The 24,426-nt window shown below is 39.4% G+C and overlaps 1 long non-coding RNA gene across 1 annotated transcript in view; it reads left to right on the top strand.

Annotated features, from left to right (window-relative positions):
- Positions 1-24,054, top strand: part of LOC121135171 — a 32,053-nt gene extending 7,999 nt beyond the window's left edge. The window contains exons 2-4 of the long non-coding RNA XR_005872380.1: positions 7,789-7,900; positions 21,530-21,597; positions 23,259-24,054. This is a non-coding gene — a long non-coding RNA (uncharacterized LOC121135171). The remainder of the gene's footprint in view (positions 1-7,788; positions 7,901-21,529; positions 21,598-23,258) is intronic.
- Positions 24,055-24,426: the final 372 nt, after the last annotated feature.

Genomic DNA, 24,426 nt, shown 5'->3' with positions numbered 1-24,426 from the left:
TCCCTTCCTATCATCTGTCCTTCTATAGCTATGTGATCCTGGGATCCGGTGGTCAAGAGAAGCTATAGGAAGAGCACACCTCTAAATGATTTTTCTTTTGTGAGACAGTTTATAAATTGTTTGAATCAATGGTGCCTTGTGTGCTCCAGACCACCAAGAGTCCACATCATTGTTCTGTCTGCCATCAAAGAGAACCAAGGCAGAGGAAGATAAAACAGATACCATGACCTCCATTCGGGAAGCAGGCACTTGAAAGTCAAAGGCAGATTCAACTATAGATTACATATGTTTGCTTGTGCATCTGTTTATTATCTGTCACTGTAATTTGGTAGAGATTTGGTTTTGTTTTTAGAAGTTTTCTGAAAAATTACCAACAGGAGTCATTCAAAGGCTGTAAAACTTACACTTCCAACTACACTTCAGGAAAGTTGTGATTTTATTTTCTTGGAGTTTCATTTCAAGATGTTGTATTCCCCAATGTGATTACAGTGAACAGATGTTCAATAGTTTGTCTTGTTTCTTTTAAATGCCTGAATTGAAACATTTTATCCACTCTAAAGTTCTCTAATTTCCTTTCAACTCCAAAAGTAGAATTTGCCTTAGGTACAGTCCCAAAAGGATTTTGAATCTGTGACCTAAAACCATACTATTTTTGTTTAGTTTAGCCACCATTTTTAAAAACATGTAGATCAAAATCTCCAATATTGATTTATAAATGTTACAAATCATAATATTGTTTTATTTTCTCAGGTTTACTTTAGCAACTTTATCTCAAAAAGCAAGTGGGATTAAATTACCTTTGCACAAATACCAATCGCTATGACTTAGAAATCTGATATCAATTCGATAAACAATTGAGCTAAAATGAGCTAAAACTTTCATTTGGTGATGGACAGAATTCAATTAATTTCAGACCAAGTCCCATTGTAGAATTTGGCAGTTATGTCAAGGAATAGTCATTAGCTATGTAATAAGAGATACATGTACATGTGCTTTTGCAAAAGTTATTTATAAAATTGGATTTATATCAGTTTTCAATGTTGTTTTGATATCCTGGAAAAAATGCACATAAAACAGAAATTCTGTGCTTCCAAACAGGAAGTGGACTTGTAAAGAATTGAATTACAAAGCAATTCTTAACAGTTCCAAAGAAACAGCTGTCATAGCCAAGTTTTTTTTTTTTGCAATAACAGCAAATGTGTTTGCTTGTATTTGTTGGAAGAGGTACAGGGGAAAAATCCATACAACCAAATCATATATTATTATTTTGTTAAGGTGATTTTGCTGAAGCAATGCTTGTCACTGTGACATTCCTGTGTAGAAATGTCATTCACTTGTTCATGGAAATCCAACAAGTCTAGCTCCTATTTTTTTTCTGGTCCTCCACTATACAATGTATATGTACCAAAATAAAAAGTGAATTAGTGACATTACAAAGGACATGGAGGAACTTATTGGCTGAGGCTGATGAGCTGAGTTTGGTCCTCAGAATTCTTGGGGGTGTAAAACAGAACCAATTCTTTTCTTTTTTTTTTGTTTTTTTTTTTTTGTTTGTTTTGTTTTTTTGAGACAGGGTTTCTCTGTGGCTTTGGAGGCTGTCCTGGAACTTGCTCATTAGATCAGGCTGGTCTCAAACTCACAGAGATCTGCCTGCCTCTGCCTCCTGAGTGCTTGGATTAAAGGAGTGTGCCACCACCACCCAGCCAGAACCAATTCTTTCAAGTTGAAAATCTACTACCAATTTTCTGCAGTTTTATGTGTGTTCTTGCCCACACATACAGAATAAAGAGAGGGGAGAGAGAAAGAGAGAGAGAGAGAGAGAGTGAGAGAGAGAGAGAGAGAGAGAGAGAGAGAGAGAGAGAGAAAGTTAGCATCTTTAAGTATAGCAGCCTAGCAGTCTCCCAGGAGAAAATTAGGACAGCAACAGAAGTGTGAGCAGGGGCAGCAGGGCTAAAGTCTAGGGCAGTGTCCGTACCAAAAATGAAAAAAAAACCCTTGCACTAAGTTTTTGGTGAAAGAATGAAGGAGTTATCTCTATTCAAAGAAACAGAATTGAGAGGGAACTGGAAAAGTTTGAAAAGTACAAGTTAAGACCCTCTTTCTTGAAGCTGCAGCCTAGGGATGCACCATTGTAATCTTGGGTATTCTTACCTGGACTATACATCATTCATTTTCTGCTCACAAGATCGTTCCAGGCACAGACTCAGAGAGAAAAGCAAGGCTTGGGTGGCAGGAGTGCAGAAGGGTGTCAGACTTGGGCTACTAATTCTTTCAGGTTTGGAGGCAAAAATAGAGTTTCCCTATGGGTGGTCTCTGATCAGAGACTAGACAAGGCTATTCAGTCGCATTTCCCTGGACATTTGAGAACAGGATTATAAGCTATTTCTTCTCACTGGGGTTTCCTGGATGGAAAACACTGACTCTGGAATCCTTTACAGACTGCCAGAAGCTACTCTATCCATTTAAACACCTTAACCGCTGTTCCTTGTGTTTCCATGTAAATGTTTGCACCTGTTCTTTGAAGGAATCCAGATTAAAATGTTTGTCAAAGAAAATATATGACTCATGAAGCTTATTACAAAATTAAATGCAGGCAGTGGGTACCTTTAAATCTAAAGTGGTATGTATTCAAAGACTGCAACACCACTGTATTTAAACGAGACTTAGAAGATTTGGGACAAGACACAGGTCATCCACCTATGAATCTCTCTTTGAAAACACAGAATATGATATGAATCTACTGAGATGTGTAGACTTTTACTCTGCCACTGTCTTTCAGTATGTGTTTGTCGGGCATTTTTCAAATGCTGCTAAATTTAGGAACTATTGACCCAGTCTGAGTGGATTATTAATAGTCTCATAGGAATGCCTTCAAAACAAGTCTTAAACTATACTTCACAATTATTGAATTTTATGATAAAAATAAATTTGTGAGTTGTCCTAGGTAAAGTATTATGCTCAATTTTTTTAAAACAAATTAGGTCCATCGTCCCAGAGCTAATAGGAAGTAGATCACTTTGACAAAATATGTAGGGAGAGAAGGTGTTCCTTCTAATTGGGATTTTTATCCTATTATGACATATAGAAGCCTTGCTGAGGAAGAGTGATGAGTGATGTCAAAAGGGAGCTATAATGTGGCAGCCTCTGAATAGATGCTATGAAATTTGGGGAAGAGTAAGCCTTTACTAATTCTGAATAACTTGGCACACTCAATTAACTCAAGCTCACTTTATGAATTTACTTTCTTGGATGCTTGATTCAACAGTGCTGCCATTAACTCAGGGTAGATAGAGAATGTATGTTTTCCTGTATGGACATATATCAGTTAGCTGGAGGATCAATGCACTGAGACCAGAGGAACTCACCAATGAGCTGTATGTTTGAAAAGTAACACTAGGAACTCCTAGAAGTAGAAGACACGGTTTCGGCCGCTATAGAAAGCGAGAGAGTAATACGTCAGTCAGTAGAAAAGTTCAGTTGGATGGGAGGAATCTGTTCAGCAGATCGTGGTGACTATGGGTAACAACAACATAGCTAAGAAAATGCTATATTTTAAGTGATGAACATTTTTAACTGTCTCACAATGTAGAGATGTTTCACATATCATGAAGATGCATTATTCCTAGAGTTATAATCAGCATATGCATTATTTCTAGAGTTATAATCAGCATGTGTATGGCTGTGAGCTTTTGACAACTTGACATAAGCCTGGGTCATCTGGGAAGCCAGAACCTCAGTTGAGATGATATCTCCTTCTGACTGTCTTGTGGGCCTGTCAGTGTGGCTTTGTCTTAATTAGTGATTTCAGCAGGATCCTCAGTACGTGCCAGGTGCTGCGCTGCTCAGGCAGGATATAAAAGGTAGATGAATATGAGAAAGCCAGTAAGTAGCATCTCACCGCAGCCTCTCAGTCCGTTCTTTAATTCAGGTTCCTGCCCTGTTTAACCTCCACGCCCGGAATCTTTCAAGGATGGGCTGTGATCCAGTCACGGAAGATGAAATAAACACTTTCCTCCTCAAGTTTTCTTTTCAGTCTTTTATCACAGCAATAGCAAGCTAATCAGGACAATGGACAACCTTCTTCTATTGACTAATATGTAATTAACACTACAAATTATAACACCTGTAAAGTAAAATCACATCGTCTGGTTCTTATGAGAACTGGATAATTTAACAATACAAACTAACAAAATAAATTAATAAAGTTCTAAGAAGACAGTATTATATGATGGTTATTCTGGAAATACTTATATATATATTTTTCCTTTATTCAAAAGGAAAAGGTTCTGTCATCTTCACATGGGCTTCACTTGGATGATGTCCTTTTTGTGAACTTTGTGACTTTTGATTCACTGTCCACTCTGAAGTTCATATTTCTCATCTGCGAGACAGATTATGAGCCCAAGTGGTAGAGTTGTTATAAATTCCAAATAAATACATACATTTGGATGTGTGTGTGTGTGTGTGTGTGTGCAGCTCATACTAGAACTTGGCAAACACTAAATGCAGTATCAACAGGTATTATTACCACCCATGTTGCTGTTAGGGCCATTGTGATTTAATGGTGAGGTGAAGTTAGTAGTGTGACCACTATGTCCAGGTGCTGTTACTCAAATATAGCTGAACTTTTAGAGTACAACAGAGGTCCATAAACTGGAGCCAAACACACAGACAGAGAAAAGACTAAGGTTGTGCTGACCTGTGAACATGAAAAACTCTAAGCTTCTTTGAAAAGTTCTAAAATTTAAGTGTAAAAGGAAAAGTAGATTTCCATTATGAAGCTTCAAGTTGTAGAGCCTGGTGGAGCAAACTCAGCAGGACCCATTTCTGCGAAGTGCTATGGTGCAGACAATTGAAAAGGTGTAAAAAGGCAAACACTGGAAAAGAAAAAAGGGCTTGAGAATCCCTCATCCCCTCTTAGTAAGGGTGTCATGGCTGTTCTTGGGCATGTACCCTAACTAGAAAGAATTCTCAAAAATAATCCAGGGAATATTAGATTCTAAAAGCTTCAGAGTTAAACATTTGAATGCCAAGTGGTTGTTATAAAGGAATATATCACTCAGTGCAAATACAAAATACCTATTCTCCTTTAAAAAGTGACAAATGACTGGGCTGCTATTAATTAATGTGAAGGTGTTTAAAAGGAAAAAAGAAAACTCAATTTCATCACAATCTGAGCTTTGCTAAGAAACTTGTAGTGTGTCAAGATAATAAAAGTAAATCTTCAATGTGACCCAGCATATGCCCAAGGGACTCAGCATCTTACTCCGTATACACTTTCTCAGCCATGGTTACTGCCGGTTTGTTCACAAGAGCGACCTCTTTACTCTCACAGCTTCACCTTGTCTCTCTCCTTCTCAGGCAAACAACAAACAACTAATATCAAAGCAAACTAAAACTCAATAGGACAAAAAAAAAAAAGCCAAGACAATAACAACAATAAAAGAAACAAAAAGTCCACAAAAGCAAACTAAACAAGACAAAATGTGGAACTTGGTTTGTTTTCCCCAACACCTGCACGGCGTGGGGTCTGCCCTGCAGTGTGCCAATATACCCTGTGTCATGCCACTGCAGAAAAAATATTTCTCTTTTTCTAGAATGCACCAGTTACAAAGGGCTTCATAGTTAGGGGTGAAACTTTATGATCGCTTCCCTGTGTCAGTTGATGGGATTTATTTTTTCCTTCTGGCTTGAACCTGTGCAGGTCTGTTGCTGTGTTGACACAGTCTGAATGAGTTCATACGCAGGCTTCAGTCCTGCTGTGTCTAGAAGGCCTTGTATCCTCGGAGTCATCCACCACACCTGGCTCTTACGATCTTTCAACCTCTTCTGTTGCACGTTTTCCTCAGCCTTGAGGGAGGGCTTGATGCGAACAATCCACTTAGGACTGAGAGATCCGAGTCCGTCGCTCGCTCTCTATACATTGTCCAGTTCTGGTTTTCTGTGTTGATTCCCACGCTCTACAAGAAGCAGAATCTCCGATGAGGGTTGAAGGACATAGCCGACCTTGGAGTCTGGAAATATGTCATTAACAGACATTTTCTTTCCATGTTTCTTGAGTAGAATGATACCAGGACTTTTCCTTCTAGGTTCATGACATATCTACTCTCAACTTCTTGGCCTTACTCTCTGTGTACTCAAGGATGTCTTTTTCTTTTCAATTGTTTATTATTTCCTTAATCTTCCCAAAGCTAGTATATCCTTAGGAATAACAATATAAGAATTATGGAAAGTTTTTTCTATAAATTTACTAATTTATCTTTGCCTGATTTACGCCACCAATTTTCATCTAATTCTGGTGATCCTTGTTGTTTCAATCATACTATACTGCGGAAAACTAGATACTTTTATCTGTCCAGAGAGACAAAGAGTTGGTTTTTCTCTCAAGTAACAATGTTCTTTAGTCGGTTATTATATTAAGTGAATGAAGCAATGGCAATTCAATGGAAAACATATCAAGTAACAATTGAATAATCAAACAAGGCATGAATAAGATGATGAGTCTCGGGAGTTATAATTTAAAAAAATAAATTCTAAACGTCAGTCTTTTGTTTACAATTTACTGAATTTTGAAAAATAACTCAGTGAAAATCAATTTGTTTGTTTTTTTCTTACCTGATTATTTTACTAAGATAGCCACAGGATTTTTAAATTGACTTCCTAGGCAGCTCCTGAAGTAGGATGCTTTTCTGTTGCTATTTGTGATGGGGAGGGGCTGGTGAACACAGAGGAAGCCTTGTATGTTCACAGCCACTGCACCACACACCATTGCCTTTTAAATATCATTTCCTCCCATATTTTGCATTATAACTTTGTAAATGTGTGTGTATCTGTCAGCCTGTCAGTCAGCTTCTATTTCAATTTTTACTGGTAAGAATTCCCATTTGTTTACCATTTCTCTGATTTAGTCCCACATATTTTAATCAGTGGCTATTATGCTCATAGGGTACTGCCTTAGGTATTCAAGTAAAAACGTAACATATGGACAGGCAGGTGCACCTTTTTTTAACCAAACAGTTTGAGGGTTTAGGGAAATACTACCCAGAGTTAATTTCATTGTGTTGTCTGTTTTATCCTTAAACTTGAAAATTAGGAGAAAGGTAACATGTTAAGTTTCTTTGAGGCTGTGTATACCTGCCTCTCCCCTTCTGTTTCTAACAGCTGTTCAAAAGCGAGGGAGGCAACGGACAACCAAATAAAATGTTTAATTTTCAAAATGAGACTGGGAAAAGCTATACTCTGTCAAAGAAGAATGAACTGGGAGCCATTTCTAGGATATGAACAGTCAAGAAAATACTGTGGGTGAAATCAAAGATAAGACTCAGATGAAGACAGCAATATAGTCAGTCAGTGCAATTCTTAGGGCTTAGGTACAAAGCCATCCACTTGCTTACTAGAGAAGTAAAGGATGGTACTGGTTGGCAGCAAAAGGGCCATGCTGTGACTGATTCTAGGAAACACAAAGGGAACTTCTGTTTGTAGGAAACAATAGACAGGTTTGGAATGGAAACTCATCCTGCGTCTAAACTAAGATTCTGGAGAAAAAAACACCACGGCAACTTGTTTCCACTTGATTAAAGATAGCATAAGAAAATTGATATTCTCCAATGATGACCTATGAGGAAACTTCAGACAGTCCGAAAAGTCTCCATGCCTCCACTTGGCCAGGGGTGGGGGTGGGAGAAGAAGGAAAAAAGGGATGGAGGTTGTAGATGTAACTAATTGAGAAAAATACCTGTGTAAAACTGAAAACGATCTTTCTTCTCAATCTGTACCATGTACTTCCAGGGAGAACCAGGTAGATGGCCGATTGCAGCATCTTCCTGGAAACCTAGAAAAGATGGAGAGAAGAATTTGGAGGCAGCTTGGTGACTCATGGACACAAAGGAGCTAAGAAAGTGTGGGTCACAAAACCTTTGCTCAGGTTGATAACTTGCAAAGCTTTCCCTCCAGCAGGATTTCTTGTTGGGAAAGGAACAAAGGGAGGAAATGGAAATAAGCTCGGTCTAAATTCGGCAGAAGTGAGAGGACTTGTGGGTGCATTTCAGACCTCTGATGTTTTCCTGGCTTTGTTTCTTCACTCTTTCGGCTGGTGGGCTGCCAGTTCTGGGAGAAGAAATGATTTTATCTTTGGCCCTTACACCTGCTTAAGTTGGAGACTTTTATAAATATTGTTTTATCCATGTCATTGTTTCTTCCTAGTTTCACCTGCGGTAAGCTATGATATAAACAATTACACTCTTAATTCGTTAACTTCAGAGAGTGCATTTGTGCACCATTGCTTCTAGAATTAGGTGATACAGGAAAAATATGCTGGTACAAGACGTGATGCAAAGAGTGGTATTAAAGGATAAATTAGTTAGCTAATTGATGGTGAAGCGTCACTATTAGAAAAATATTAGAGAATTGTCAGTCTAATGAATCTCAGTGCATTGGTTTAGAACGATCTTGGTAGGTCGGAATAAAGAAGGCATCTGGCCACACAGTACACATCTCTCACTACCCTGCTACAGCCACAGGTGCAAGGACTCTTATTTCAGGCTTATAAAGAATGTCTTTCTGAATTTCTAAGTTATTAATATTCTGCTTCTCCTTCCCCAATATAATGTAAGTAGTTCTGAAAGAAGGAACTAGGCAATTGATTTTTAGAAAGAGGGGAAGGTATCCTAACCTTGTTGCTCACTTGTGGTACAAAGTTCAGGTAAGTGTCATAGTAGCAGGCAGGTGCATAGATGACAAGAAGACCCATTGTTGGTTATGAACCACATCAATCATAGGCTACCTAGTTTTAAATTATGTGTCAGAACTACTACCATGTATTCACACCAACACAATTCTTTGAACCCTTGTTTTTAAATTCTGAAGTTGTAAATATCTTTTCCCACTCATAGACAAGGGGGTAAATTTTCATCTTTACTGGTTCTTTGACTTTCAAGTTGAACAGAACTAATTACAGCAGCTTTTCTGTCAACTCAACAGCCACATGGTTGATTTCTCATACTAAATCATAACTAGATTCAATAGAACCATTTGTAGATATCCTTCCATTGGTTCTAGCTCTGAAGAACCTGAATATGTATATAGGTTAATATGAATATCAATACAAGCATTTAAGAATTAAGTTCACATTTGAAATTTAATGGAAGACAGCTCACTAATCTGAAGAAACTCAAAAATAGTGAAAAGTAAGAATTTGAATGAACTCCTGCTTGAGATTGTATGGATTTTAACTGTGGGTCTTACCTCTATGTGTTTGTATTTACACACAGGTATGAAAACAGATGCATACAGTCACTGGCTCTGCAAAGTGAGAGGGGGGTTTCAATATTAAATGAGCACACATTATTCTTAGAAATTGTCTTCTAAGTACTGTTCCCTAGTAAGAGGAAGCAAACTCCTTATCCACATCTAGGCATGAAGAGACCTAGAATAAAAACGAAGATAGCACATTAGAGAATGTTATTTTCATGTAAAATGAACTGATCATCCTTCACACGGAACCTCAGTTTCAGAAACATAGTTTTTATTAATGAAATCTCATCCTACAAAAATGTAAGGCAAATACCTTATTTTTTAAATTTCTGCTATTTTACTTTTCAAAGAAATGTGAAAAAAGAAGGCTTTGATTTGTTTAGATTATCTGAAACACACTCTTAAGTGAAAGAAAGTAAGATCCATTCCAGAGAAACACAGTTTGTTTGTTTCTGGAAAAAAAAAAAAGGCTTGTGTGCCAGTTCATTCGATATGCACAAAATTCTGCTGTTCTATCACAGGATCAGGTCTCTGCATGAGGATAATTTGTGGCATGTGTATTCATTTATAAAAGGAAATAACTGTTATGTAAAGAGAAAATTTATATAAGAGACCTTAGAAATCTGTCTTAAATGCTTTAGATTCTGTTACAAATGAATATATGCATTAGATTCCTTTCGATATTTATATCTGGAGAACGAAGGATGTGTTAGTCAGGCTGCCTTGTTGTGTGAGCTCCAGTTCTGAAGTAGGAATGTGGATAGAAAATGGCAATTGGAAGGAAGGGCTGACTCGGGTATGGGATCCAACGGTTTCGATTGTTTGTGAGCGAGAGCAAGCACATGAGCCGTGTGACCCAAGTAGCCAGGGAATACTAAGAGATGAAGGTAAGTTTCCCCAGTCTAAAGGAAGTTGTAGTAAAGCATGGGTCAACATATTGCTTGCCTAGGAGAATGCAACAGAATGAAGTTGTTTTAATACAAAAAGTTTTAAACATAACAAAATGTGTGTGTGTATGTGTGTGCACCTGTGTGTGTGCATGTTTGTGTTTGTGTGTGTGCTTATGAATGCATGTACAGATGTGTACACATTTATATCTGGGTGCACATAAGAGCCCCCGAGGTCAGTTTTAGATTGTATGTCATTCCTCAGGAATTTTTCTATCAAGTTTTGTTAAGACACTTTTTTAATTAAAAAAATTCCCTGTATGCATAGAATGAATTTTAATCACATCCACCTGTCACTACTTCCGCCCAGACACTCAATCCCCTCCCAACTTCACGTTCTCTTTATAGGTTTGCCCTGCATCCATTTAGTGCTGATCATATGCATATGGTTCTGTGTCCTTACACTGAGCCCCCAACCCAAAACCTACAAACAGTTACGTTCCCAAAGGAGAGCGACCACCTTTTTCTCAGCTTCCGGTAGCACCTCTGATGTGGTGACATCTCAGAAATGTCTCTCCCATCTCTGCTGGAATTTTAGATGACTTTTAACTGACTTGGTCTTGTATAGGTATGGTAGTTTGAATGTAATTGGACCCCATAATCTCATAGGGAGTGGAGCTATTAGGAATATGACTTTATTGGCGTGGGTATGGCCTTGTTGGAGGAAGTGTGTCACTGTTGGGGTGGGCTTTGAGGTTTCCTATACTCAGGATATTTCCCAGAGTCTCAGTTGACTTCCTGTTGCCTGCAAGACATAAGACTCTCGGCTATCAGTAATACATCTGCCTGTGTGATGCTGTGTTCCCCATCCTGAGGATAATGGACTGAACCTCTGACACTGTAAGCGAGCCAGCCCAATGAAATGTGTTCTTTATATGAGTTATTGTGGTCATGATATCTATTCACATAATAGAAATTCAAACTTATACGACAGGTGACCGTTGAAAAGAGTCTCGCCCTGAAGGTTGGAGATAGCCATGAAAGTCTATACTTGCTGGCCAAGTCTTGAGGATTCAAACACATACCACTATATTTTATGTTTGCTGAATTTTGAGGATCAAATTTTTTCTATACAATATTCTTTATTTTTATTTTCATTTATTCTTTTCCTTTCTTTGAACTTGTTTTCGTTGAGCTATACAGTTTCTCAGCTCCCTTTCCCCTTCTCTCTTTCCACCCTCCCTCATGCTCCAAAGCTCCCTATTTACTCAGGAGATTTGTGTCGTTACACCCCCCCCATCATCAGGCTTTTTTTAAAAATATTTTTTTAAATTTAAATTATAAACAAGGTTGCTTCACATGTTAATCCCAGCTCCCTCTCCCTTTCCTCCTCACCAGCCCTCCACCAAACCTCCCCAGCCCCACCACCGAATCACTACTCTGATCTCCAGGGAGGATGAGGTCCTCTATGGGGGATCTCCAAAGTCTGTCATTTTATCCAGGGCAGGGTCTAGGCCCTCCCCCAAGAGTCCAGGCTGAGAGAGCATCCCTCATTGTGGGATGGGCACCCAAAGTCCATTTGTATGCCAGGGATAAATACTGATCTACTACCCAAGGCCCCATAGATTGCCTAGGCCACCTCACTGACACCCACATGGGTTGGAATCAGTCCCATGCTGGCCTCTCAGCCATCAGTCTGGGGTCCAAGAGTTCCCCCTTGTTCAGGTTAGCTGTTTCTGTGGGTTGAACCAGCTCAGTCTTTACCCCTTTGCTCATCAGTCCTCCCTCTCTGTCACTGGGTTCCAGGAGTTGAGTTCAGTGTTTAGCTGTAGGTGTCTGCCTCTGCTTCCATCAGTAATTGTTTGAAGGTTCAAGGATGGCATATAAGAATTTTAAGTTAAGCACAGTCCTGACAGATTTCTAAGTACCACTGGCATGCCCATCCTTAAGGAAAGTACTCTTGCTTCTGGTTTAATTTTTGCTGTGTCTGCCAGAGGTTTCATGATGTACCTCTCTAAAGTAACTTTTAAGGGAATTTTATTTGATGCATGTAAGTGTCTTGCCATCATCATGGATGCTTAAGAGTCAAGGAATGCTGGAAGAGGAGTCAGATTCCATGGAACTAAAGTTACGGGCATTCAGAGCTAGGGAATCAAACCTGGCCTTCAATAAGAACTGCATGTGACCTTAACTGGTGAGTCAGCTCTGTTGTCCTGGAGGTGTGTAGTTCAGTTAGTTCGTAGAGGGTCTACCTACCACACACAGAGCCCTGAGTTTGGTTCCCCAGCACAATATAAACCAGATGTAGAGGCACATTCCTATAATACTAGCACTTGGGAAAGCAGAGGTAGGGGGATCAGAAGTTCAAAGTCACCCTTGGATGCATAACAAGTTCAAGGCACACCTGGTTACATGAGCTCCTATCAACAATAATTTTTTTAGTATTAAAATCATCATGCAAGAGAAAGGTGCCATACAACAGATCTGGGGTGGAGGGTTTTTGTTTTTAATTGGGGGAAAAGTGAATGGAAAAAGGGGGGTGGGAAAGGGGTAACTACTGACCTCAGGGGACAGGAGATGTAGAAGAGAAGAGAGAGGGGGGGAGGGAGGGAGGGAGGAGGGAGAGGAGACTCGGAGAGAAGCAGAGAGAGTTAAATGGGAGGTGGTCAAGGCTCCTTTAAAAGGGAAGGTAGCGAATGTGCTCAGGTGGTGCTCTCAGTGGCTGCAGCTGAGGGTGTGTCCTGTCAGAACCCCACGGACGGGCCAGGATAGATGCCTGAATACTAACATTCCTACATTGTCTTATCTAGGTTGAAACTATCTGTGTTGTATGTGTGTGTCTGTGCATGTGTGTGTTTTGGGGTAAATGTGCACATATGTGTGTATGTTTGTGAGTGCATGCATGTATGTGTGTCTTTGTGTGTGAGTGTGTGTGTGTGTGTGTGTGAGTGTGTGTGTGTGTGTGTGTGTGCTGGCATGTGCTTTCTCTGCTAGTTATGAATCATGAGTCAGCACTGATTGTAGAACTCCAGTTGACTTCATGTTTGTCTTTGTTTCTTCTGGGCTTCATTATCCTTCCGTCTTAACTTCTCCGTTAATCTGGAAAGTTGATCAGTCTATTCCTTATCGTTAACTCTGTGCAGAAGACAGATGGCAGGTGTTTCAGAATTATAAGCCACTGTGTGCTACTTTCACGGCTGTGAAGTTGAAAGAGTGGCTTCAGCCCCCATTCATTCTCAGCTTGTTTGCGGCTCCGGCTTGAATGTCTGTAGACCAGAATCAATGAGGTAAAGATGAACAACACTTCTAATCTCCTCTTTTGATATCACTTCATCATCTCTAGCTTAAAGTACACCATCATTTTTCTTTCATTTATTCTCCCCTCTGATAAATCCTTGACAGCTCAAGCAATGTGTTATAAAATCTTGGAATGAGATTAAAATTCTCTATTTTCACTCCTTACTTAATCATGCAGAATCATCATTAACACTTCTTATCATTTTAATTTTTCTCATTTTTATATACACACCCTGAGTGTTTCTTGGAATGTGCATTTCCTCATGAAATTTCCAGATGTCTTGAAGTAATGTTTTCCTAGCTAGTGCAAGGTTCACTAATTGACCCTTGACCACTTGGTGATCTGTATCCTGAAAATGAAAAATTTTATAATTCAAATATTATAGAAATAGATCAGGCATGACAGAGTTGTCTTAATTGTTACCAACTCCTGTGATAGCATGTTGTCTTCCTGGGAAAGGCGATGAAGTGTGTGATCAATGTTTTATCTTGGAGAACTTCCTGAAAGATAACCAGGGAAGTACACAATCCTCACTATTCCTGTGAAAGTAAGAACTGTGAATCCCAAGCCAGGGGAGAGCCAGAGGGAAAAGACCCTGAAGCCGCAGCTGCTTGTACCCAGGTTGAGAGTGAAGTAGAGATCAGAGGGGATGCAAATGAGGACTCTAGGAACAGTGGTCTCCATGGCTGAGGACTGAACAAACCGTTAGTGTTAAGGCCACATAATGGAAGATTCTGAGGCAGATATTAAATTCTGATTGTGACTCCTGCTCAGGTGACTGAGAACCCTACAGTACCTGACAACTTCACCTCTCCACATATCTCTCGGAGGGAAATGCTGTGGGGTGACTCCAGTACCAACTCTGAAGCCCCAGGTTTGAGTATGAGGCCACATGTCTGATATAATCTCTCCTTAGGAGGCTCCCAGTGTGGGGCCTAGGAAGGAGAGCAAGGGTTAAAACACTCCACTCCCATCTGCCTACCTGAGTGCTCCTCCTCCTTTCACCCCAAAACCTACCTTTCAAGCCGATGACACAGACTTGTACACAGGGAAACTGAGCAGTACAAGAAAGAGTTACAGATGAGTGAGGGTCATGTGACCTTCAGAGTGCCCAGGAAATATGCACGGCCATTGCAATCCACAGTGTGATAACCACACTGTTCAACTCAGCGCTTCCTTTTTTTTCCTCTCCAGAAAGGTAATGCAACTGGTAGTTTGCTGAATTTGCATTGGGAAAATATATCTCAATTTTGGTTCATAATCTTGAATTGGAGTTGTGTATCTAACTCCCCATAAGCATGATTTGCTACAAAAAAAAAATCACAAGGAAGAATGAGTTCAAAGGACACTCACACAGAAAAAAATGCTGATTGATGTCATGATATTTTTAATAAATGTTAATTAAGTTTCATCTTTTTTGGAACTTTAATTTTGGCATATTTTATTAAAAAATCTTAGCTCTTGCTGGGCTCAGGTAGAGCATGCTTTTAATCCCAGAACTTATAGACAGAGGCAGGCAGGCAGATCTCTGAGTTTGAGGACAGCCTGGTCTACAGAATGAGTACCAGGACACTCATGACTACACAGAGAAATCCTGTTTCAAATAGCAAAAACAAAATGAAACAACAACAAAAAATACTTAACCATTTTTACGTAAATATCTCCTTTTTTACTTTTTAGTTTGTTTTTGTTATTCTTTGAGAATTTCATACATGAATATGATGTGTTTAAAACACATGCATTCCTCATTCTCTCCTCCTCCAACTTCCCCTCTATCACCCTATCAAAGGCAAGTACAGCCAGGAGGTAAAAAGACAGCCCAAAACATTTAGGACACAATCATGTTGTAATAGCTGACAAAGCATACCTTTAAAAATTCACTTCCTATTCATTAAAAGAACAATTTATCAAGAGAACATTACAATCTCAAGTGTATAGCAGACAGTTCATCCAGAGAACATTACAATCTCAAGACAGTTCATCCAGTTTCATAGCACAAAGTCTACTAGAGATAAACATAAGACCACCAACACAACAACAGTAGGTGCCTTCAGTTACCTGGGCCTACCAATAGACGGGTCATCCTAATAGTTTAATTGGGGTTAAATTATGTCACAGAACGAACAGACTTACTAGTTTTCTATATGACACTCTAAATATTACAGAATATACTTCATCCTCAGGGGTCCAAGAGACTGTCACATGATAATCCTGGAACCAGTCCTCACAAATAAATAAAAAATAAAAATCTTTTATTTTGGTAGCAAATCATTCTTATGGGAAGTTAGAGTACACAACTCCAATTTGATATCATGAACCAAAATTGGGCTATATATTCCCAGTGCAATTTAAGCAAATTATTTTTTCATGGTTAACTTTCATTTTTTTTATTTTTTCTTCATGTCCTTTTGCATATAAGTTTTGATTTCGTGTGTGTGTGTGTGTATGTCTCTGTATCTATACATGTTTCTTGTGCTTTTTTTCCTTCTGTTTGTTTGTTTTGTTCTACTCTGATGTGACAGTTTCTATTTTATTGTATTATATGGTTCTTTTGTTTTGTTTTGTTTTGTTTTTTACCATTTTCCTTTAGAAGCCTGTTTGAATCCCTAATGGGAGACAGAAAGGGGGTGGATCTGAATGGCAGGGGGTGTAGGGAGGAGCTGGGGGCAGTAGATGGCAGGGAAAACAAAATGAGGATGTACCACATGAGAACAAAAAAATCTTTTCAATAGAAGGGAAGAGTGTGAAAATAGAAAAGAAATTGAATTAAAATTAGAAGACATGACATGAGAGCATCAGAGCCATTCCATTACCATAACAAACTTCCAATCCAGACACATGTTCTATACCAGCAAAAAAAGTCCAGGGAAGGGAAAGGCAGCGAGGAAACGACTTTTAAAAGAAATCCAACAAATCTGCATGAAATTTATGACACCTAACGGACACGGCCAGGCCCCCCTGTTTCAGACGTTTAATTCCACTTGGACATAGGCATTTAAGAGTGCCCCTTGTGAAGCTGGGCTGTGGCGTGGCGACAGTCTCAACTGTCACTTTAGCTGAAGCTGTTTGCTTGTCACGAAGCCCCCATGATTGAATGTGAAGATTATACTCATTAGCCGTGCCAGGGGTCCGCTGAGGGTGGAATGTGACGTGCTGGTGACATTCTGTTTATTCGAGGAAGTGAAAATCAGACTCCATCTTTTCCATCTCAGCACCCGCAGGTCTCTAGGTTAGTTACCGAGGGCCGGCAGCCATTGTAGTTCCAAACCGAGCACTAAATTGCTCAAATTGCTCCTTCACACAGTGGGGGTTATTTCCCTACATCTTCTAATTGCTGCTTCTCATTTAGTGGTACAGATACATATTTGACATCATTAATGTGACTCATTTAATGTCGTTTATTGATTTAAAAATAATATTTTCCAAATGTTTTTATTGTTACAAATTTTAGCTACCAAGATTCTGCAACGCATTGCTTGCAATAGTCACAAATGACACCAGAACATCCTTACTTTCAACAGGTTAGGTCAGAAAACTACTTTTTAAAAATTCCCTTAAAGTGTCTTATTTAATACAGTTCTACAGATAAGAGTAACTCTGATTTTATTTAAGTATATTTGAATGTATTTTCACTTAAGTAATGAAAATTTCTGATAACTGAACTCAAGTAAGACACACTTTAGCATGTATTTCAGGGACTGTAATGGTACTGAGTATGTTAACATTAGCCTTTATTTCTTGCTAAGATGTGAGTATTAAATGAATAGCAATTTGGGAAACAAGATGCTTTGATACGTGCCTCCCTTTCTCTAGGCACAATTTATTGTTTTCTTGTTTTTTAAAAGTGGAAGACAGGCTGCAATCTGCAACTTTAATTCGTTTTAATGAAGTTTCACCTCTAAATACCTGATTGTGCCAACTAGCTTTCTTCCAAAGGAGTGTCTGTCATAGAAGGTCACCGAAATCCCGGTGAAGCGGGGACCTCCTAATTTGATAGGACAGGGGACCTAGATGGCCAGCTTCACCCTGTTCCAGAAGAAAACGTGAAAGCTGTGCAGTAAGTTATGCTTAACTGAAAATAATGTCCAGAGTTTGGGCTTAGCAATAAATACAATGAGAAATGGCCAAAATCAAATTACTTTTGATTAATTTTTCCTTTCTTAAAGTTAATCAACAAATAGAAAATTTGCCCTCCTTCTAACCATAACTTAACTTCCCTAACTTAGGATAACATCCCGAACGTGCTCAAAAACAAATCAGACGTGAACGATAGCCAACCAAACAGCTGGATCATAGGATTCCAAACAGCTGTCGCCTTAGGAGACGTGAAAGGAAGTGGTTAGCATGCTTCACCCTACTTAAGCCCAACCAAAATTAGGATTCTAAAACCTATATTTAACTGGGATTTTTACCGAGCAGTAAGGGGTGCTGCTGAAAAGGCATTGTGATTACTGTGAACTACAATATTCATTGAGATGAAAGGGTAGTATCAGAGAAAGAGTAAATTACGGCTGCCATACACCAGTCAAAGTCAGCAGATCACCTCTGAGGTGAGGCACTGTCAGTGTGGTTCACTGAGTGGACTTTCCCGTGTTTCCCAGGTGGTCCTGCTCTTCAGACATCGAGGACTTTTTTATTGTTTCCGTAGCTGCTATACAGGGTCTTTCCTGATATGGTCTTTCCTGTGCTGCTCCGCAGAAACACGGGCTTCTTTCTTCCAGGTCACCTAGTCTCCAAAGGAAAGGAAGCTCCAAGCAGGGACACAGCTTGGAGGAAGCTGCTGCAGGTGCTCTGCAGTGCTGGCCTTCAGGGCAAATGGGAATAAGGGAGGCTCATCAAGGATTCTGCTAAATTAGTCTGACTAAGGCAGTTGTTTCCCATATGAAATGAAACACTGATCCTAAGACACTATCTCCCGGGGCCACAGCTATTCCAGCACACCTCTGGGGGAAAGAGGTTACACATCCTCCTGGCCCCACCACAGCAAGGTCTCAGGTACCTCGTAAATAAATCAGTAGTCAACTCAGGGACATACAAACACAGGGCAGGGTCAATAGGAGGTCCTCCAGAAACAGTCTAATGATATAAGTAGTAACATGTGTTCTGGGAGGCAGGAATGGAAAACCAATATTGATGACAAAAGTAATACCAATAAGAAAAGCGGTTCCTTTTGTATCTCCTATTATAAACACCAAGCAAATTCAAGGTCTTTAGCACATTAGCAAGTTTAATTTCCGAATAACTCCGGAATGTTTTGTTTTATACCCATTTTATAGATAAAGGAGCGAAAGCGTTGGGAAATAGCTAGTCAGGATCACACAGTTATCCAAAGAAATAATCAAGACACGAAATATAAGAAAGCAGATGCTGGAGACACAGTAAATGGTTAAGGGCACTGGGTCCTCTTGCAGAGGACCTGGGCTTGCTTCATAGTAGTTACTGCTCACAGGTACCTGAAACTCCTGTCTCTGGGCTGCTGCTGGCAAACCTGTTCTGTCCCCTCAGGTGCTATCAGTCACCAAGTTCCTGTGTGTGTGTGTGTGTGTGTGTGTGTGTGTGTGTGTGTGTGTGTGTGTGTACAGTGCTACACATAGTCGAAAGAGGATCTTAACAATAGGCAAATTAATAAAAAACAAGTGGTACTGAACCTCACAGAAGAGAAAATGGAAAATACATTTGAACACATAGGCACAGGAGACCACTTCCTAGATAAAATACCAGTAGCGCAAACTCTGAGATCAACAGTTAATAAATGGGACCTCCTGAAACTGAGAAACTTCTGTAAAGCAAAGAACACAGTCAACAAGACAAAACGGCTCCCTATAGATTGGGAAAAGATCTTCACCAACCCAACATCTGACAGAGGGCTGGTCTCCAAATACACAAACAACTCAAGAAACTAGAAATCAAACTGCCAAATAACCCAATTAAAAATGGAGTACAGATCTAAAAAGAGAATTCTCAACAGAACAATCTCAAGTGACAGAAAGACACTTAAAGAAATGCTCAACATCGTTAGTCATCAGGGAAATGCAAATCAAATCCACTCTGAGAGTCCATCTTACACTGATCAGAATGGCTAAAATCAAAAACACCAATCACAGTTTATGCTGGAGAGAATGTGGGGAAAGGGGAGCACTCCTTCATTGCTGGTGGGAGTGCAAACTTGTACAGCCACTGTGGAAATCAACTGAAGAATGGATAAAGAAAATGTGGTATATTTACACAATGGACTACTACTCAGAGATAAGAAACAATGACATGCTAAAATTCACAGGCAAATGGACAAAACTAGGAAAAAAAACATCTTAAGTGAGGTAACCCAAAATCAGAAAGACAAATATACAATATATTTACTCATAAATGAATACCAGACATAAAGTAAAAGATATGCAGCCTACATTCCATAACCCCCAGAGAAGCTTGAACCCTCTTCCAGAAACAGATGGAAGCAGATGCAGAAATCCACAATTAAATAATAAGCCAAAGTCCTGGACTATAATTAAAGTGAGGGAGAAGCAAAAATATGAACAAAGGAGTCAAGGTCATGATGGAAACCCACAGGATCAGCTGACCTGAGCTAGTGAGAGATCACTGACTCAGGTCAGTCGAGTCTATAAAGTAAGTTAAAGGACAGCCAGGGTTGTTACTCAGAGAAACCCTGTTTCAGAAAAAAAAATAGCTGAATCTACATTGATGGTACCCATATGATTAGACTCAAAATCTAGTGCCCGTTTCAGAACACCCAGAAGTCTGGTAAGGGTTTTCTAGATATTATCTCTCCATCATCCTTTGTTTTGTTCTTGAAAGGTCTTTGGGACCTTACAAACAGCCTATTTATTAGTTTGAGCATTCTAGTGTACTTGATTCATCCAGAAATGGAGACCAGATCCTGGAAGGTAGATTTGGTCAAAGATTGGGACTTTCATAAAATATATGACATTTAGATTAGAAACACAAGTCCAAGCATGTGACTCAGCATTTAAATGTGTGCTTAGGATTTTTCACCCTCATTGTGCAGAAAAAATTGTCAGCCCCCCTCTTGAACTCAAATGTGTCCCTGCCTCTGCCTCCTATGTGCTGGGATTGTAGGTGTGCACCACCATGCCTAGTGAGTTTCAATTTTTTTTATCGTGTTCTTATTTAAGTTCTCACTTACATGTATAGGCGTGGCTGAGGGAAACTTTTGCATCAGCCTTCATATGTTAACCCAGCTTGATGATAGTATCAGACTCTTTAGACGAAGGTGGAGTTTGGCCAGCATTCCTTCCACTTTTCTCAGTGATGATACAACGTTCTATAGTTTGTTGGCTCTGTCTTTTCTTCCTACTTCCTCACCGGGGAGATTTCCTTCCCCATTTCTGGAGCAGAGTCATTGTTTCTTGTTCCCTTTTAATCCATGCCTCCCGGGGCTTGCTGTTGCATTCAACTTTCTTATTTAACTTTGTCCTCCAGTAAACAATACTTTTCCCCATCCCATCACTTAAACGTATTGTTCAATAACCTCAGGCAGTGTACTTGCCACCAGAGGACACTGCATCACCACACCACTTCTCCAACTGCAACCCACATCATCTTTTTACTTCTGCATTTGTTCCCTGCCCACGTATGCCCATAGCCGAAGCCATTCTAAATCATCTTCATAATCATTTTCCTTTGATGAACTGTATGAAACCCATCAGTTCAACCCACTGCAAGTCTTCCTGGCTCACAGGCACAGGCTTCTGCTTGCAAAATCCGTTCCACCTCTTAGAAGCCCTCACCCTGCTCTGCAAGAACTTTCTGGCAGAGGTGTTAGTGGCTTCATTCACCATACCTCTTTGCTTTTAGAGGCAAATTTCTTTGGTGTTGCTCTAATCTCTGTTAATTTTTTTTCACTGACTAATTATGAATTTGACTCATCTCCTCTGAAGGACTTGCCTTGTTCTTAGATTGATAGAAATTACCTCTTCTGATTTTCATTATAAGAAATTAATCCCTGTTATCAGAAATGGTCCCCTGATCTGTTAAAAAACATTACCTTGTTTCATAATGTCTACAATCATGGTTGACCAAGGGGAAAACGTACGCTTTTCCATTTATGCTTTTCTAGATCTCACACTTCACTTCTGAAGACTGAATCTCAAATCTGCCAAGTATGAGGTCCAGCCTCCTTTTAAGGTACTGTGCACGCATAACCCAACCTAACTATGGAGAAGATACTTTATGGAGTCATTCACAATTCCCAACCCAGTCTTCTCCCTCCTCCTTCCCTTTTGTCTCCTCTTCTTACTTCTTCTTTGCAGCTTTGCTCCAGCATGGCAATGCCTGGGAAATGTAATACCCTGTCAAAATCAGGTGCACTGACCTTAAATAAAAGACCACAGGCTGATAGGATTCTTCACTGTGTTCCTCACTCCTGACCCTCCCATTCCCTCTTGGCAGATTCTATCCTGGGAGTGCTACTTCTAGGACTTCTGTCCTCTGAGGGAACTTCAGCTCGCTGCTTCTCAAGTTGAGATGTGGATAAACATGACTGCAGATCTCCACAATGCAGTCGTTCATTGTTTCTGTGGGTTATGTGAAAGCTTCCATTTCTCACCAGCTCCCAGTTGGAGAAACTGTCTGTCCATAGGCCCCTAACTTAGTTCAGTAAGAATTTCAGCTGTCAAACTCTGGAACAGAATATCAATTGATTCTGTTTGGATTATGGACTTTGATTGCAAGGGAACTTCTCAGCTTCAAGGAACTTCTCCTATAAAAAGGGCTGTTAGTAGTCCATAATGTTCAGAGGAAGGAATGGGAATAATACAATCGAAAGTCCCTGTCTAGTGAAAGAGAAGTGGTCGAACCATAAAGGCCCCTTCTCCAAGTCTCACTCTTCCCTTTAAGCTGTCAATCTGGTGTATGCATTGCAAGCATTTGCCATTCTCTTTCCGCCACTTTCCTCTTCTGGCTTCTACTGTCATTATGCTTTCTGGGGATCTACTCATTCAATAGTTGCTAATCTATTAGTGACTTCACATCCACAAAGTCGCTGATAGGAAACCCTTTCTAAGACAGGACTGTCCCACAACCATAGAATCTTGATAACCACAACAGTTTATCCCTGAAATAATTTTTCCTAGACATACAGTTAGCTTGTTTCCATAAAATTGGTAACATTCCTGGAAATCAGTAGCATTCAAGAAGTGATTCTGTTGATCTCTCTAATTTTAGCAAAGTGGGTATTGCGGGAAAGGGAATCTGTTTAACCCTCAGACACTTCTATTCTAAGCAATACAATTGAATTTTAAAGTGATGAACATCACCACCCTCTTTCTGTTTGTCATGTTTCTTTATGGATCTGGAAACTTGTCCTAACTATCTCCTTGGATGTTGTTTGAGGAATCACAGCAGGGCATTGCAAAGCATTTACAGTCATTATGACAATATCATCAGTTATGAGAAAATTGGCAGGCAGGTAAAAAAAAACAGGTACATTGGAAAATTGGTAGTCCCATATATCATTATGACCAAAACAATGAGAAGAAAGGGCGTATTAGACAAATGACCTTGGACACATAACTTCCTGTCATGACTATCAATTTATTGTCTGCTTAAAAAAAAAAAGACGATTGTAGTGGCATCTTGCCTAGGATCATTTAGTGATATATTCTGTTCATGGTCCTAACCTCTCCTCTCTTCTATGTTGTAAATTGTAATGTACCTACATATGTCAGCATTTTCTCTAGTTCCCTGGCAGGAAGGTTCAATCCAAATGAAGTGGTTTTGATGTTTATACATTTCATAATAATCCGTTGAACTGAATCTTTGTTTTTAATTTTTAACTGTTCTTTTAGCATCAGTTAACGGAGACATAAAGCCCACGTGTGAAAATCTGGTGCACCTACAAGGAGACACATTTGAGCTCCACACTGAAAACAAGAATGTACAACACAGATTGCATGGCAAACCCAAGTGACGCGACAGATAATGATTTATTCACGAAGTTCACCGGTTATCATTTTGCTTTAATACTGGAAGGATTTTGCGCTTAATTTTATCCTGGAGTAACATTATGTAGTTGGATTTTATGTATAAAAACAAACAGGCTTTACTGCTTATAAAATTTTTGATCAGGTGACTTTACCATTGAATAGATTAAGAACTCTGTGCAACTGTCTACTTATCTACAGCTAGTCAAGCTACAATGTCTGTGCCTTGCACACACACACACACACACACACACACACACACACACACACACACACACTGGATTTTGCAGGTCCCTCAAGTCTTCCAGACATCCGTCCAGTTCCAAAAGCCCTTCTTACCATGTCTGTGCATTCTGTTATCTGGAATTCAATGTCAGCTATGAATATGTGGCTACCTGTCACACTTGTGTCACCAAATTTGCATGATGTCTTAAGGTTTTACTCTTTATAGTTATATTCGCTTGTGAAAAGTGAGGTTCAAGTGTTCATCTGAATAGAACTATATTTATAGTGAGAACAGGTGGTTTCTATAAATCTGTATTTTTGCATCAATAAAACTTGGTATAAATCGGCGGCAAATTAATTTTTTTTCTTTTGTGTAGACAAGCTTCTGTTTGTGAAATTTAGGCATGTTTGCCATACTCATTCCACTTCACTGGAATTCTCAATTTCAAACCACATTAACTTCATTTTCTGTTATTCTGAGAAGAAAAATCACATAGCAATTTTCCTATGAAATAATAGGAAGTGTAGAACACTAGTCAATTTAAACAAAAGTAAACAAAAGTTTTCTACTGTAGTGCAATGTATACAGACTCAATTCTTAAAAGTCTTCATAAAAATATTTAAATCAAATATATTTAGCAAGAATCTTTTTGCAGCACTATGTAATTGAATGCTCTTCCTAATTCATAACATTGTTTCAACATACATATATATTAATTCTTATTGTTTTTTCGAGACAGGGTTTCTCTGTATTGTTTTGGAGGCTGTCCTGGAACTCGCTCTGTAGATCAGGCTGTCCACGAACTCA

Source organism: Mesocricetus auratus, unplaced genomic scaffold, assembly GCF_017639785.1.
Source record: "Mesocricetus auratus isolate SY011 unplaced genomic scaffold, BCM_Maur_2.0 Super-Scaffold_100031, whole genome shotgun sequence".
NCBI lineage: Eukaryota > Metazoa > Chordata > Mammalia > Rodentia > Cricetidae > Mesocricetus > Mesocricetus auratus.
The sequence above is the reverse complement of the archived record's forward strand: the minus strand, read 5'-3'. Positions and strand labels throughout refer to the sequence as shown.